Source organism: Amphiprion ocellaris, chromosome 14, assembly GCF_022539595.1.
Source record: "Amphiprion ocellaris isolate individual 3 ecotype Okinawa chromosome 14, ASM2253959v1, whole genome shotgun sequence".
Lineage (NCBI taxonomy): Eukaryota > Metazoa > Chordata > Actinopteri > Pomacentridae > Amphiprion > Amphiprion ocellaris.
In genome coordinates this window covers 23,640,265-23,655,416 of record NC_072779.1, presented here as the reverse complement: position 1 = coordinate 23,655,416, position 15,152 = coordinate 23,640,265, and the positions used below count along the sequence as shown (strand labels likewise).

The following is a 15,152-nucleotide window of genomic DNA, read 5'->3' as shown; positions in this document are numbered from 1 at the left end:
ATTTTTGGAGGTGAAAGGGAAAGCCTGTTTGGCATATGGCCTACTTACAGCAGAAATCTCCTCTAGAAATCTTAGTATTTGAATTCACATACACACAATGACTAAACTCATAATTTGTTAAGAGCCTTGGTTTGTGTTCTTTTTAAAATGTGACTGAAAAATACGTGATTGGGATTACAGTGCAGGTCCTTGGAAGTTCAGAAGAAGTGACAGTAAACCAGTGACAAAATGCTGAGGATTCTAAATGCAGTGGGATTCAAGAGATAAACACGGAGGAATCACAGTTTGCTGACATTTGATCTAAAATAAAGTCATTGAGGACAATCAGAGTTTGAAGCAATTTTGTCTAATATGTTATTTTGACCCACTTAGTATTTCGCTCTGGTTTCTATTGCACATTGATAAGCCATTGATCCAAGCAAGTATATGCCCTCCCATTTCACCAACAACACTGTGTGTGATAGGATTATGTCGTGTCATGCTGCTTTTCTCTTTCTTTTGCCAAGCTCCAGTATTTTCAGAGTACCCTGGGTTTTTCAGTAGGTAGAGAAGATGAGCAATGTTGTCTCATCTCCAGCTTTGGCATCATTGCCTTTCTCCTTAATCCTTCAGGCAGTCAATTTGCAGCCAGCGAAGTGTGAAGCTCTATAATGATGGGTTATTGACCCGTTTGCTGTTTGGCAACGAGGACGGAGGCAAACTGAAAGGATAGTTCCTGGTTTTCCATGTGATATTTAGATGGCTTTCTGGCACTAAGGGTAATGTAACTGAAATTGATAGTTTGCTTGTCTGATAATGGCCTGTTTGCCAGCAGTAATGCTCAGCCAATCGAGTGCACTGATGCATAATGCTATCATTTCTTACATTTTGGATTAAATCATCCTAAACCAGCAGTGTTGCCCATGTCATCGATTTAGGGTTTGTTTTGTTAATTTTAAAAAGAAGTATGGGTTAGTTCCTTTTACATACCGCCTTGTTGCATGAAGCTGACTGGTTTACAGACAAGCATCAGTAGGCACATTAGTTTACTCCTACGCCTGCACTTCTGCAAAGTTGTTTGAATATGGTGGCTGACCGCTGTTACAAAAAAATAGAAACTATCTTCATATGTCTGCCTTTAGTCTTGTCCTCATTTTATACATTTTCACAATCAATAAATGAATTAATTAAAATAGACACTCGGGGCATGCTATCTAATCTGGAAGAAATGACATAGTCCAGCCTTCCAGCAGATGGAATGTTTTGTGCCACTTTTTTGTCTGACTGTATTTCTCTCTCTTTCCGTCTCTCTGCTTCCCTTGAGGTTCTAGTGGTTATCTATCTTGACATGAGGGAGGGGAAGCCTCAGGGTAACGCTTGACAGGGATTCCTCTCCATGATTCCTGGCAGCTCTCTCCATTCCTTTGCTGTCACTGTAGGGAAATATAAGGGAGTCATAAAAGAATGCTGTCATGTTACTGTCATAAACACTGTATGGAACTGAGATGTCCAGCTTCAATGCAGACTGAGTTGCTGAAACTGTGTTCTGTGTGTGTGTGTGCTGTATGACTTTGTATGCTCTGGTTAGGGCAAAATGCAACTGTATTTCTGTGTTTACCTGCCACTTGGAGTTGTCCTGTAAAACTATATTTTTAGTTTGACAGGCTCCAGTCTAAACTACAAACATGGTACTGCTTCATAATAATGTCTGATAACTTCATCAGATGTCTGTTTTGCTCATTTAAAAAGGTATTGTTGGTTCAAACTTTGTCTTTTTTTTTTTTTTTTTGGTACTCTGCCAAGGAATGGTGGAGTTATCTGATGATTGCCTTACGTTTGTCCGTCTGTCTATCTGTCTGTTAGCAACATTACTCAAAGATGGACTAACAGATTTTAATAAAATTTTCAGGGAAGGTCAGAAATGACACAAGGACCATTAGATTTTTGCAGTGATGCATCACTGTAACTATGACTACAAGTGAACACTACGTCGACTGCCTGCTGCGATTCTACTACAAATCAACTGAAGCAGGCTTATCAGGGCTTATCCATCGGAAATGATACAAGGAGCAATTGATTTAATTGCGAGGATGTTTCTGAGTCCCATCAATTCCCACTGCCTGCTACATATTCTGGTCATGTAATTGAGTATCCATAGTTAATGTATACATGCATAACACACGCCTGTGCTCAGCGCAAGGTCATTTTGTTTGTGGGTACATCTATACACATTCTATGGTGCATGATTTCTGCCACAAATTTTTTCAGTTGTTGGAAATGATACAATGACTGCACAGCATTGGCAGAGTACTGCGCTGTCTGAGTGCTTTTCTTCTTTTAATTTTGTCATCACTGAAGAGAAAACATCACCACAGCAGAGTACAAGTACTGATATTGGGTGACACAAAAACTTTATACTCAATGACAATTTTTTTTATTAGCTTTGTGATTGTAAAAAAATAAACTATGTTTAAGGTAAGATTAGTTAGACAACTATTGTAGTTGCTTGTGATGAGACAAAAGCTCATGTCATCTGCATTGACCCCAAAAAATAAATTCAACAAATCCAAAAACCACAACTAAATCAAATGTATGGTTGCAAGATAAACTAAATATATATATATATATATATATATATATATATATATATATATATATATATATATATATATATATATATATATATATATATATATATATATATATATATATATTTTTTTTTTTTTATATAGTAGTAATGTTTGCATTTGTTTTTAAATTATATTGCATGCAATTTAAACTGAAATTACAGTATAGGTTGATTTAAATCTAAATTCAAATTGAGGTAACTTAATGAATTGGGATTGATACCTGAATTGTTCCTCACCTTGGCTTAGGATTTCAAGTTTCCTCCTCTATCTTAACATCCATCTATCCATCCATCCATTATCTATACACCGCTTAATCTTCATCAAGGTCGTGGGGGGCTGGACTCTATCTCAGCTGACTTAGGGTGAAGGCAGGGAACACCGTGGACAGGTCAATTTAGAGTTATAAATTAACCTCAGCATGTTTTTGGACTGTGGGAGGAAGCTGGAGTACCCAGAGAAAACCCACACATGCATAGGGAGAACATGTAAAGTCCATGCAGAAAGATGCAGGAGGTGAACCGAGGATCTTCTCGCTGGAAGGTGAAAGTGCTGACCACCTCTAGCTTAACATGCCTAGACAATTTCAATTTCAAAATACATTTGATTATACATGATGACATAAATGGACCAAATTGAAGAAAGGCTACTTTCCTAACTCAATGTAATTTGTTGGTTGAAAGTTTCCTTAGAAGTAATGATAACTTAAACCCATTGATACAAACTGTTGTGTTGATGTTTTTGTTGCTGAGCCAAATATTATTGCCAAACATCAATTTTTATAGTGCAGGCAGAGCCAAGCCAAGAGTTTAACTGAAATTAAAAATCAATACAAAAGGTCTGAGCTGAAACACTAGACAATTTGATAAATGATTTTACCATTTTCTATCCTTTTTTTTTGCCAGCATGTTTGCTTCTTTTGGCAAAGAGATTTTGCAAAAAAAAATTAGCTACTGACTTTAGAGGGATGCAGGGGAAACTATTTTATTATTTAAAGCCCATGAAATAGCAGCAAGAGATGTCTTAGAGGTTGCTGAGAATCTCTTGCTTCAGCTACCATTGGTAAATTCAGTTTCCTGTGTACCTACAAACTGTGTCACTGAAAAGCTCAAGAATCAGTTAAACAGATCAAAATCAGACCAGTAATAGAGAATACTGTTTAGCAAATCAGTTCAATGGCCAATCCTTTTTTGGGAGGCTAAAGTAAGGTCAAAATGTGGCCAATGGACGTTATTAAATCATGAATTGAAGACTGTGGTGATATTAGGCAACAGTGATGTAGGCCAGCCAGTCCACAGCTTAGTGTGCCATATGGTAGGTCTCATTTTCTAATTGAGTATTTGTCTGAAAGGGTATTGATGGATTCTGCAGTGGCTGTGGTCTGTGTAGACATGAAAAATTTCTGATTTACAGTTTGAGATTGTAATGAGGAGCTGTTATGTAAATGTTGAACAAAGGCACCATGCCTCAGGGCTTTTTCTTTCATGTAACAGAATGGTTTTACAGTAATTATGGTTGAATAGTGGAACAAAATGATCCGCTATTGGCAAAAACGGAAAAAGAGCAAATGTCATGGAATATTAATATGTTAATCTAGCGTTTTTGGAAGGCATACTATTCATTCCAAAGCCAAAAGTGAAAGCCTTCAACACATAAAGAACTCACAGAGCACTTGTGTACTATATTATGTGACCATTTGTAGTCAAATTTAAAAGTCTGAAACATGTATTACAAAGGGCAGACCTCGACTCCATTAAAGCATATAAGATTTTCACGTGTCTTCAATCATTGTCATAATTAAACCTTTTTAACTTTGGCCTTTTTCTCTAATACTAAGCTTTCTTTTTCTTAAACACTTGGTTTAATGATAAGACAATAAACTTCAGCATCACATCTCTCTGTCCATACTCATGTGCACTTAGTCCTGGCGACCTTTATAGTTCCTGGAGGTGTTACTTAGTGCTAGTGACTTTCCCCTGCATGGCTGAGTTCAGCAATCTATTGCAGCAGCAACAGCCGCAACAGCCCCTGATGACTTTCTGACATACAAGAAGTTCTTCATCTGCGAAATGGCCGCCTGTGTTGCTATGCACCTTGAATTTGTAATTTCTGTCTCTGTCACCTTGACTTACCCACCTCCATTCTACATATCGTCTGATAACTGTGTACAGGGGAACTGAGCTCGTATGGTAGAGGAAAAAGCTGGGCTGATACCTATCTGGCAGGAAACCTTTACCAAGGAAGGGACATCAGATTCAATTAGTTACTGAGGCTGTGTTGTCGGGATGTGTCTGGAGGGGACAAACACATACCTCGGCCCCTGTGATCCATCGGGAATCCACGGCTCACCGTGCTCAACCACCCACCAACTTGCACAAGTTGCCATCTCTCCTTCTGATGACATACTTCTCTTTGATCTCTTCAAAGACACCCTCGACACTGGTTGCCATGCAATGGAATTCAAATCATTTTCATTAATGTGAAGCAAAACATGCAGCACTGCAAATCATTTTCCCCAAAAAAGTACAAATTATGAAAAGATCCTTAAATTAAATAAACAGGAAATTAAAATAGATTGTCATGAAACATTGTGTAAGATATTGTTTTGTTATACAATTGATAGTGCTGTAAGGGATCATGCCAGCTCGCTGACTTGGAAGGATCTGTGATCAGCTCAGAAAAGACTCGCATGATTATGAAACACAACTGCAGGGTGTTGGGTGTCACCTTGGGCTGACTTTGTTTTTGGATCGATTGCAGAGAGATTGCACATAACTTCATATTTTTAATTGAGCACCAGTGTGACCTCTCACCCTACTGGAAATGCCAGGAGCGAGCAAAGCAGGGAGAACGAAATAAATTGGGCCAAGGTTATGGGAAAAGGAGCATGTATTTAGCTTATTGAGAATGTCTAGAAAAAAAGAAAAAGACTCAGAGAAAGTGTACTCCTTTCTAGTTTCTGCAAGCAATAAAAGATAGATGTTATATGTATGATGCCATTGAGCTTTGACAGCCAAAGCTGGCTTCCTTGTCAAACAAGGATTGCAGTGTCTTTTTCTCCTCTAAAGCTGGAAATAAAAAGGCCAGCGTTGGGTATCAGATACACTACCTAGAGGTAGATGTGCTGTGGTTTATGCATGATTACTGCCAGGGACAGTGAGGAGAGCTTGTTATCTCTGCAACATGCGTGACCTCCCCAAGGAAATTCACTGTGTAATGACTAATGATGACGTGCACATTTGAGCTGCTGAAATGCATCCTTGATAGTTCACCACATACATGTGTAAATTATTGCACAGAATAGATCTTTTTTTGAAATTGTAAGTCATTTTAATGAGTCATTTAGTGTTGTAGCTGTAAAATATTATCTTCAGGTAAGATGTTTGAATTTTGATAACTGCTGTCGTACATGTTACTTATATCTGTTTTAACTCTTAGATGCATAAGTGGGTCAAAAATTACCTGCTAAGGTAGTTTTCTCGTAATGTCTTTGCCATGAAAAGTTTTTATCATTTCATATTCCAGCTAGTCCTCAAAAGCATGCTTTTAATATCATTCCATTGACATTTTTAAGTTGCCTTTAATACTATTAAAGAAATCAAGCTCTTTATCACTGATAATATCATACAAGAGGTGATGAAGTACACAAACTTGGAGAGACAAAGAGCAGAAACAGATAGAGGAAAATAGTGGAAAAAATGTCAACAAAATGGATGTTGGCATTTTTCTATGGCTGTTCTGTGTAATATTCTTCTTTTGCAGTTATCAAAATGTTCCAAATATGTTATAAAGTGAAAAATAAACAGGAAACATGAAATAATTCTTGTGTGGACAAAAATATAATACAAACAATAATACAAATTAAAGCTGCAAGCATCGTTGGACGGGTCCTCGCATCCGAGCAGCCCGGCTGGCCCACACATATCCACCAGGTGGCGCTGCAACTGAGAGAGTAAAGTTTCAGGCAGATTGGACCATGTACAGGCTACTTAGGCAGCACTTCCTGTTTCATGGCGAGAAATCCAAAAAGATGAGGTGTAACGTATCCTAAACATTATGGATATCAGAAATGCTCATTTTGATAAGGCAGGATTAAATTAATACCGTATTTGGAAGACACAGTCACCATTTATTTATTTATTTTTGATATTAGATTTTGCTAAGTTTGGCACAATCAAAATTGTAAATAACTTGGAAAAAACTATTTCTACCGGTATGAATGTTATTGTGCATATATTGAATCACCAAAATATACAGCAAGCAAATTAAATAATTAAAATGATTTGCTCTCAATATGGTGAAAGCTTTTCCAGCTCCTAAAGAAAGCTGTTTGTACTCCATGCTTGATTGTGCTTAATTTAGTTATTCACCTTCTCTCATTAGTTGTCTTTATTGTCAGCCCAGCTGTAGGGAAGCTGTTCATCTCTTTGAAATAAACATTTAAATGCAAAAAGATGAAATTACTTCATGCACATAAGTTAAATAACTTAGCAAATGAAGTACTTAAACGGGAACATATGTGCTTAAGTCACAAATATTCCCGTTTGACATTTTCCACAGAAAACTCACTAGATGAGCCAGAAATGCTCTAACATCTCAGGTCCAACATTATGACATCATGTGGAGAGAACACTAAGGGGGACTGTACTTTTAAAAGTTGCCAACATATGTGAAGTGCAGAAAACTAAAAATGGAACCCTTCTTATTGTGTTGATGCAGACACACGTCATTTTTTCCTTCTCACCAATCATCATTAAACCACTCAATCACTCAATTAAGTTGTGGAAAATGCAACATCTGTACATGATATGATGAGGAAGTAGTGTAAATCCTAAGTCATGTGATCTCACATGCAGCCTGTCATAATGTGGTGAGAAATGCTTGGTAATAATAATAATAATAATGCCTTTAATTTATAATGCACTTTACATACAGAATCTCAATGTGCTACAATAGGGAAAGTACAAAAATACATTGACAAAACATTTCAAAAACAAAAACAATAGCAACATGTTGTTGGTATTGTTAGCTAAGGCAGCCAAGTGTTACATTGACCCCAGTCAGTCCCAGAAAGGTACTTAAGTATTTCACAGGCTTTATGACAGGGTTTACTAGGGCCATTGTTTGGCCAATCAGAAGAAGGGGTAGGTTTTTGTTTGAGGCAGGTGACAGCATCTATCTGTCACCAATGATACAAGTGTCTGTCATTTCACTTTTGCAATAAATGTGCTGGAGCACAGAGCCTAAAGAACACTACATGAGTAACTATTAATCTAGTTAATTGTATGTTCATGTATCCATTGATGAAATACAATCAATTCAGTTAAATTTTTTTTTAAATTTTATTTTGTTTGCTCTAAAATTTCTTTCTGTAAAGTCAATTGCTTTTGTGTTCTGAATATTCTGAATAAGTATCACTTCCAGAAATGACTGAGTGGCAAACAACTTTATTTTTTTAAACTTCTTTTCTTTTGCCAGTCAAACACAGTAGTGACTGAAATATATACAACAGTGCCACCACCACTGTGGTGTTGACACTAGAACTATTTCCCCAACTAAAGGGTGATGTTGGACATTGCCAACGTCAGTGCGGTCATTGCATCAGGGACCTTAGGACTTGATTGCTGGACATTTGTCGTCAGCTGGTGGCCAGTCTGGGGGCCACTACTGATTCTGCCTCTGTTGTCTCTTTGCTGGGGCAAATTTCCACTGGAACTTAGATTGTTCGGTGACCGTCTCCGGTGTTCATTGTTGAACTTGCCCCTGTGGTTCCGCCGTGGTGTGAACCTTTGCTGGTAGTTGTAATAGTTGGCCCTTTTTACTTGGTCTTCGCAGTGACAGCAGAAGTTGCTAGTGTGCTGTCTCTGTGTAAAGCCTCCACAAGAAGTCTTTCTGTAAAAGGTTGCATCCAAGGGTCTGTGATGATAATAATCAGCTTGGTACGCTGGTCTGTTGTACCAAGTGGGCCTTGGATTGGTGAACCTTTGGTATCTTGGATACCTCTGCCAAGCCCGTGCACGGAAGAAATTGTTGTCTTGCGTAGAACCCGGGTTTCTTGGCGACCAGCAATCCATTGCCTGCGTGCGACTTGTTTAGCAGAGTTGCAGCTGGTGTGGGGTTCTTGTCTTGCAGTTCTCACCCCAGTGTCTCCTTGAGATCCACGTCGTTGCAGAGCAGCAACAAGGCGCTGCACATTGTCTCCTTGAATTCCTGGTGAATTCAGCGTTCTTCGATACTGGGCGCGTTGTTCATGTCTGCGATTTGCCCACATATCAGAGAAATTTCTGTTGGGCGCCGAGTCAGAGTTTCTACGACGGCTGAGATGGGACAGTTCGTCAGTTGTTCTTCTCTTAAACAGAACGATGCGATTCTGTTCCTTATTTTCAGTTGCCCCATTGTCTTTTTTTGGCTTGGATCTATCCTCTTTTTCTTCATTTGTCATTTCAGTGTCTTCCACTGAATCATAGATTCTGCGGTAGCGGGCAAGTAGTTCAGATCTGCGATATTTACGCAGTGCCTGCAAATCCATGGAAGCAATAGTTCTTCTATTGGCTCCTCTCATGTCTGGGTCTCCAGAGGTGCAGCTGCCTGGGTTGTAGCTCTGAGTTGTTCCAATGGTAGGTTTTGCCTTGGAAACATTGTCTTCCTCATCCAGTGAATCGGGGATTTTTCAGAAGTTGGCTAGCAGTTCATATCTGCGATATTTAATTCCTAGGGTTTCAATAGGTTCCTCGCACCACTTCATGGTGCTCAGACCCTAATTATTATTCTTAACCAAAATGGCATAAAAACACATTGATTCTTATACAGGTCAAGAGTGTGCCTCTAAGGGTTAATACACTCCTAGCAGGATCATATTTGCATGCCATCCATGCTTACTCAACTATGACATGCATAAATGCAACTGATTAAGATGTCCTTTTAATTGCACTGTCCTTGAACTATGTCATTAGTCCTTGTCAGGCAGATAACCTCAGCCATCATGATGTTGGTGTGCTCATAGTTACAACCATTAGACAGTATAATGGCTCATTTGGCTCTCATCATTTCCCGTCTGCTAAGATTAAGTGGCTACCCCATGCAGTGAAATTTATACGGCTAAGCTGGCAGTAGAAAATGCATGTGAAAACTATGAGAACGGTGTTCAATGGCGACTGAATTCTGAAGAGAGCATGGTTTAAAATTAAACAATACACTTGTCTTGACTCTTCTTGTTGCGCCTGTGTACATAGGTTGTTACTATTCTCGGTCTATTGTGTCAGAATTTGGGAATACCACATCCACACTACAAAGGCAATAACATATATTGTGAATTTTCAGACTCCGGAGCTTACAATAGATCTCATTCAATAAACTGTTTGAATTGTGCTGAATATTCTAATTTTCTGTGTCTGAACGTTACAGTAACATTTGAAATAATCATTCTCCAGTCCATTTCTAAATGGCATATCAAGTTCCAAGGGGTTATTAACGGTTGTTAATGTGCTGCACCATTATCTTTCTTACAGCTTTAATTATGAGGACAGGTCTGGGGAATAATACTTTGCTACACAAAGAATAAGGTCCATTCAGTTGCTAAATGTGGTTATGTGTGAGATGAGTGAATGAAAGCTGAAATGCATACATTGAAATTAATCAGTAGCCATTATGCACTTTCACATTTAATAACTGAAATAAAATGAACCGTCAATGAAATGTTAAACTTGAATGGAAATAAGGTTTAAAGGCTAAGTTGCTCGTGTGCAGCAGTGTTTCATAGTAAATCCCAGCATACAGGCTCTTTAACTGGCATGTACTTTCTAGTGTTATGCAATGGCAGCACTAACTTAAGTTCCGTTTCCATAATCTTTTTAGGAGGAATTTAATTCAATTCAATTCAGTTATATTTATATTGTGCCAAGTCACAACACATGTAATCTTAAAGCACTTCACATAGTAAGGTGAAGACCTTCTGAATTTTAAAGAGAGAAAATAAAAATAAAAAAAATCCAAAGTTTACATTGGATTCTCTTTGAGCAAGCATTTGGCGACAGTCGGAAAAAACAAACAAACAAGCAAAAAAGGTAGTGACATGTATTGGTGGTGTATAACTGTACACTCTAAGCCTATAGCAGCATTCATAAGGGACAGCTCAGGTGATCCTAAGCATCCCTATCTCGAAGCTTTATCAAAGAGATAAAGTCTAAACTTAATATTACAGAGTTACAATAGTCCATCCTTGAAGATACAGATGCATGGACAGGTTTTTCAGCATCACTCTGAGACAGGATGTTCATGAATTTTGACAATATTTCTCAAGTAAAGGAGTTCCTCAGAGTAGAGCTGGAGTCCAAGGAAATGTCATCCAGAGTAACCATCTGGTTTGACAATGTGTTTCTGAGGTTTTAAGTGCAGAATACAATAACTTTAGTTTTGTCTGAATTTAAATGGGAAAAAATACATCTCATCCAGGCTTTTATATCCTTAAGATATGCCTGAAGTTTGACTAACCGATTAGTTTTAACCAGCTTCATAGTTAAATATAACTGGGTGTCATCTACATGGCAATGGAAATTCATGCAATGTTTCCTAAGAACATTGCCTGAATTAGCATGTACAAGCTAAATAGCACCACTCCTGGCACTGAACCCTTTGGAGCTCCATAACTAATTGTGGTATGAGTGGAAGGATCATCATTAACATGAACAAACTGGAATCTACCTGACAAATCTGATTTCAACCAGTTTAGTGTGGTTCATTTAATCCCAGTGACATGCTCCTGTCTCTGTAAAGAAAAAAAAGAAAAAAAAGCTTAAATTCAGAAGAAATGTGCAAGGGTTATGGAAAAATCAGCCACAGCTAAGTGAGACAAAGACATTTAAATCCTTTGTTCTCCCACTGCTACACCTTTTGCTTATGGTTTTATCTAGGATTCACGCAAAAAACTTCATCATAGATTATCATGAGTAATAGAAGTTCTCTCCGTGCCCATTACTACTGTTTCGAGAGCAGTCTCTGTCAAAAATATACATACAGCAACTTAAAGTGTTAGATTTGGTCATTTAGAAAGCTGTGTTAATCAAGTTTTACTCCGCCAAGGAATGTGGCAGAGTTATGTGATGATTGTTAGTTTGCCTATCTGTTAGTCTGTTTATCTGTGCACAACAATAGAACAATGGATTTGGATGAAATTTTCAGTTAAGGTCAGAAATGACACCAAGTGATTCAGTTTTGGCAGTGATGCAGCTTATAGTCTAGATCCACAAATTTCTTAAAGATTTCTGTGTCACTGCGAGATATCACTGTAACTATGACAAGTGAACAATATGTCAACTGCCTGCTGACGATCACATGATTGTGATCCTAATCGACTGCTGCAGACTTATCGGGGCTTATCCATTGGAAATCATACAACAACTGAGCAGCCTTGGTGGAATACTGCGCCCTCTGAGTGCTTTTATTGTTCTTAGTGGGATTTCCTCTTACCTTTTTTTAAGTGATTCCAACTGACTACAGCTGCTTACCACTCTGAGCCACTTTATATAGAACCCATTGTATGCACTCATTAGACTTTGCAAGAAACGTTACAGGTAGGTCTGCAATGAATTAGAATCTGCTGGAAAACAGCTGTCAGTGTCACATCACCATGGGCTGAGAGGCTGCTGTGCAATAAGGAAGCCTTTTCTCCAGAAACAGCCTCATAAATCTGAACTGCAATTTTCTAATGATCACATGGAAGGACAGTTCTGTGATCAGATGAAACAGAAAATGGACTATTTGGCTATAATGACCAGCAATATATTTGAAGGAAAGAAGGAGATGCCTTTAGCCAAAAGAACCCCAAACCTCCTGTCAAGCATGGTGGTGGTAGTATGATACTCTGGCTTTGTTTGGTGCCAGTGGAACTGGTGCTTTATGTAAGCACATTCTTCATTAACATCTGAAATCATCATCCTAAAGGTTGGGTCTTGGACACAGCTGGTGTTCCAACAAGACAATGACCCCAAACACACATCAAACATGGTAAAGAAATGACTAAATCAGGCTAGAGTTAAGGTTTTAGAGTGGAATCCCCAAGTCCTGACTTATACCTAACAGAGAATCTTTGGACTGTGATGAGGAACTCTGTGTCAGAAAAGCCAACAAAGGTAGTTTAACTTCAGCGATTTTGTCAAGAGTCGTGTTGAAAGATACAACCTGAAGCTTGTGGATTGCAAAAAAAAGCACCTAATTGAGTTGAAAATGGCTAAAGGACATTTTACCAAATATTAGTATTGCTGTATATATATTTTTGAACATATCTCCAGAGGACCTGTAGTAAATTTATGAAAGAGCCTGAATCTTTGTGACAAAGATGCATGTATATATGCATCTTTGTGAACAAGAATAATTCATAATTCTTGAACTTAGTTAGACTGAACATTGTGTCAACATCCGTAACTAGAAATCAATTTTATAACTTACGGATTATCCCCATTTTGATTATAGCTAATTCCCTCCTACCTTCATCATTGTCTCTGCTAAAATCTTATCACAGATTGCTGGAGCCATCAAGATGATCTTGGTGTCGAAACTTTCTTGGGTAAGTGAACCAGTAGTATAACTCCTCTAAAACTCAGTTTTCTGTATGCAGCCTTTGCACTAAGATGGATTTTTTCCCCATCTGCTGAAGGTTTGAACCTCTTCACCCTTTGTGCATCTTGGACTGACATCAACCATCTTGTCAGAGCTAGAATAGCTGTGCACCAGGCTCCGCTGGCCATCCCCCTGCCTCTGTGTTCATATCTGAGGGCAGATAGCTGGAAGAACACTCTGGGATTGTTGTCCTTGCTGTCTGGCCACCTCTTTCTCTCTTGCATGGTGTATGTGTGTAACTGTTAGCGCCAAGTTGAGCTTGCTTCAAAGAGAAAGCATTGTGTTTATTTGCCATATACTTCAGAAATATTCCTTTTCAAGCTGGGCAATTATGTAGCAAGTGTATTTACAGTGGAGCTCTGGCCCTCCAGCTTGAAACGTTGAGCAGAATAATTATTCTCCAAATATTCAGTGGAGACTGCTGGGCAAGGTAGCTTTCTTGTGCAGTATTTGCTTCGATGTACTAACATCATATCTGTCTGTTCATTTTACCTTTGGTAACACAGTGGTGCAATTGGTCTGGTAATTGTTACAGAAGTAAAAGTCTTGGTGATGTTTTTTTTTTTTTTTTTAATTGCTAAGAGAATTTGTTTCAGTATCTGTGTAGGAGATAGCTGCCAATATAGACCACACAGTTAATGTTACCAATAACAGCAGGAGAAGGCATAATGGATGTTACCTTGTTGAACGGGAGTACCAGAAAGGCACTTTCCTCTAAATCGAGCTCAGTGAGTCCTACCGAGCATGGAAGAGACCTGTGACCTGTAGTGCAGTCTGGTATTAATATTACTTTAATCCCCCTCCCCTTCACATTTCTGTTTGTCAATTAACCCTTTAAAGTTTAGAAGAAACAAATGCAGATGAGAAAGTACAAAAAGTCCAGGTCCATTATGTGATAATACACCACCACCTCATGGTCTAACTTACAGAATCTGCTCTTGTAAAATTCATGCATATTTTCTTATGTAAAAACTGACCTTCTTTTCCAAGTGTATATGTCTTCGGGTGTAGAGCTTAATTTTCTCTGCTCTAGACTAACTATCCAATGAATGCGCACTCCTTGCCTTTGAGGGAAGATGTCCTGGCCAGTGGCAGGAACACACACAGTTCCCTCAGAGAGCACAGGTGTCATGCAATGGGAAACCACACAGATGCCCCTGGGGCAGCCACGACTTTCTCCTATCTGACACACTCAGACCTAATTCCTCTTCTGCTTAACGAGCCACTTGATCATCCTGCCAGATTCGGTCGCCAAATCAATTTAAGCAGAAGCAGAAAAAAGCAAGGGTAACATTTCTCCCTGTTGGGGATTTTTGAAGCTGCTTATCAACAACGGGCAATAGAGCAAGACAGGCGCTGCTGACCCCAGTGACCCCTGTGTAATATGGTTGGGTCTGGTATGAAATGTGAGCTTGTTACTGCTGGGATTGGAGAGGGGGGTTGTTCTGTAGCTGATGGTGTCACAAGCCATTTGGCTTTCAGTTATGAACAACACAGAATCAGCAGCACCTGCAAATTGTCTTGCTTTTACTATCAGGCCTAAATATTGAAGAGAGAAAGCACTTAAATCCTACAATAACTGACTAAAATGGGAGTTTTTGCCAACATTGCAGTAGTTCATCAGTGTATTCCTTGAAACATTCACTCATTTGCATTGTTCTCGATAGGTCATAGGATTTTGACACACATAATATCAATAAAACGTTACCGTAGCATTTATTGCTTTAGTTTTGGGACCTTGAAAGTGTTCCTATTCAGCTAGAAGCTATTCTACTATTCAGTGAAAGTGCCCAGCCCTGACCTGAGCTTTGCAATAAGTACCAGCACAACTCAGCACATGAGTATTTCCCTTCTATTCTTCAAAACCAAGGTTAGCATCTCATTTGGAAGCTCTGTGATTTATCAGGATATAGTGGAATCCAGTGGGAGGTC

General features: G+C 38.7%; 1 protein-coding gene across 1 annotated transcript in view; it reads left to right on the top strand.

The window, feature by feature from the left end:
• The window catches only part of ntm (neurotrimin), a 471,807-nt gene that overhangs the window by 277,575 nt on the left and 179,080 nt on the right, over positions 1-15,152 (top strand). The gene's annotated exons all lie outside the window — the stretch shown is intronic.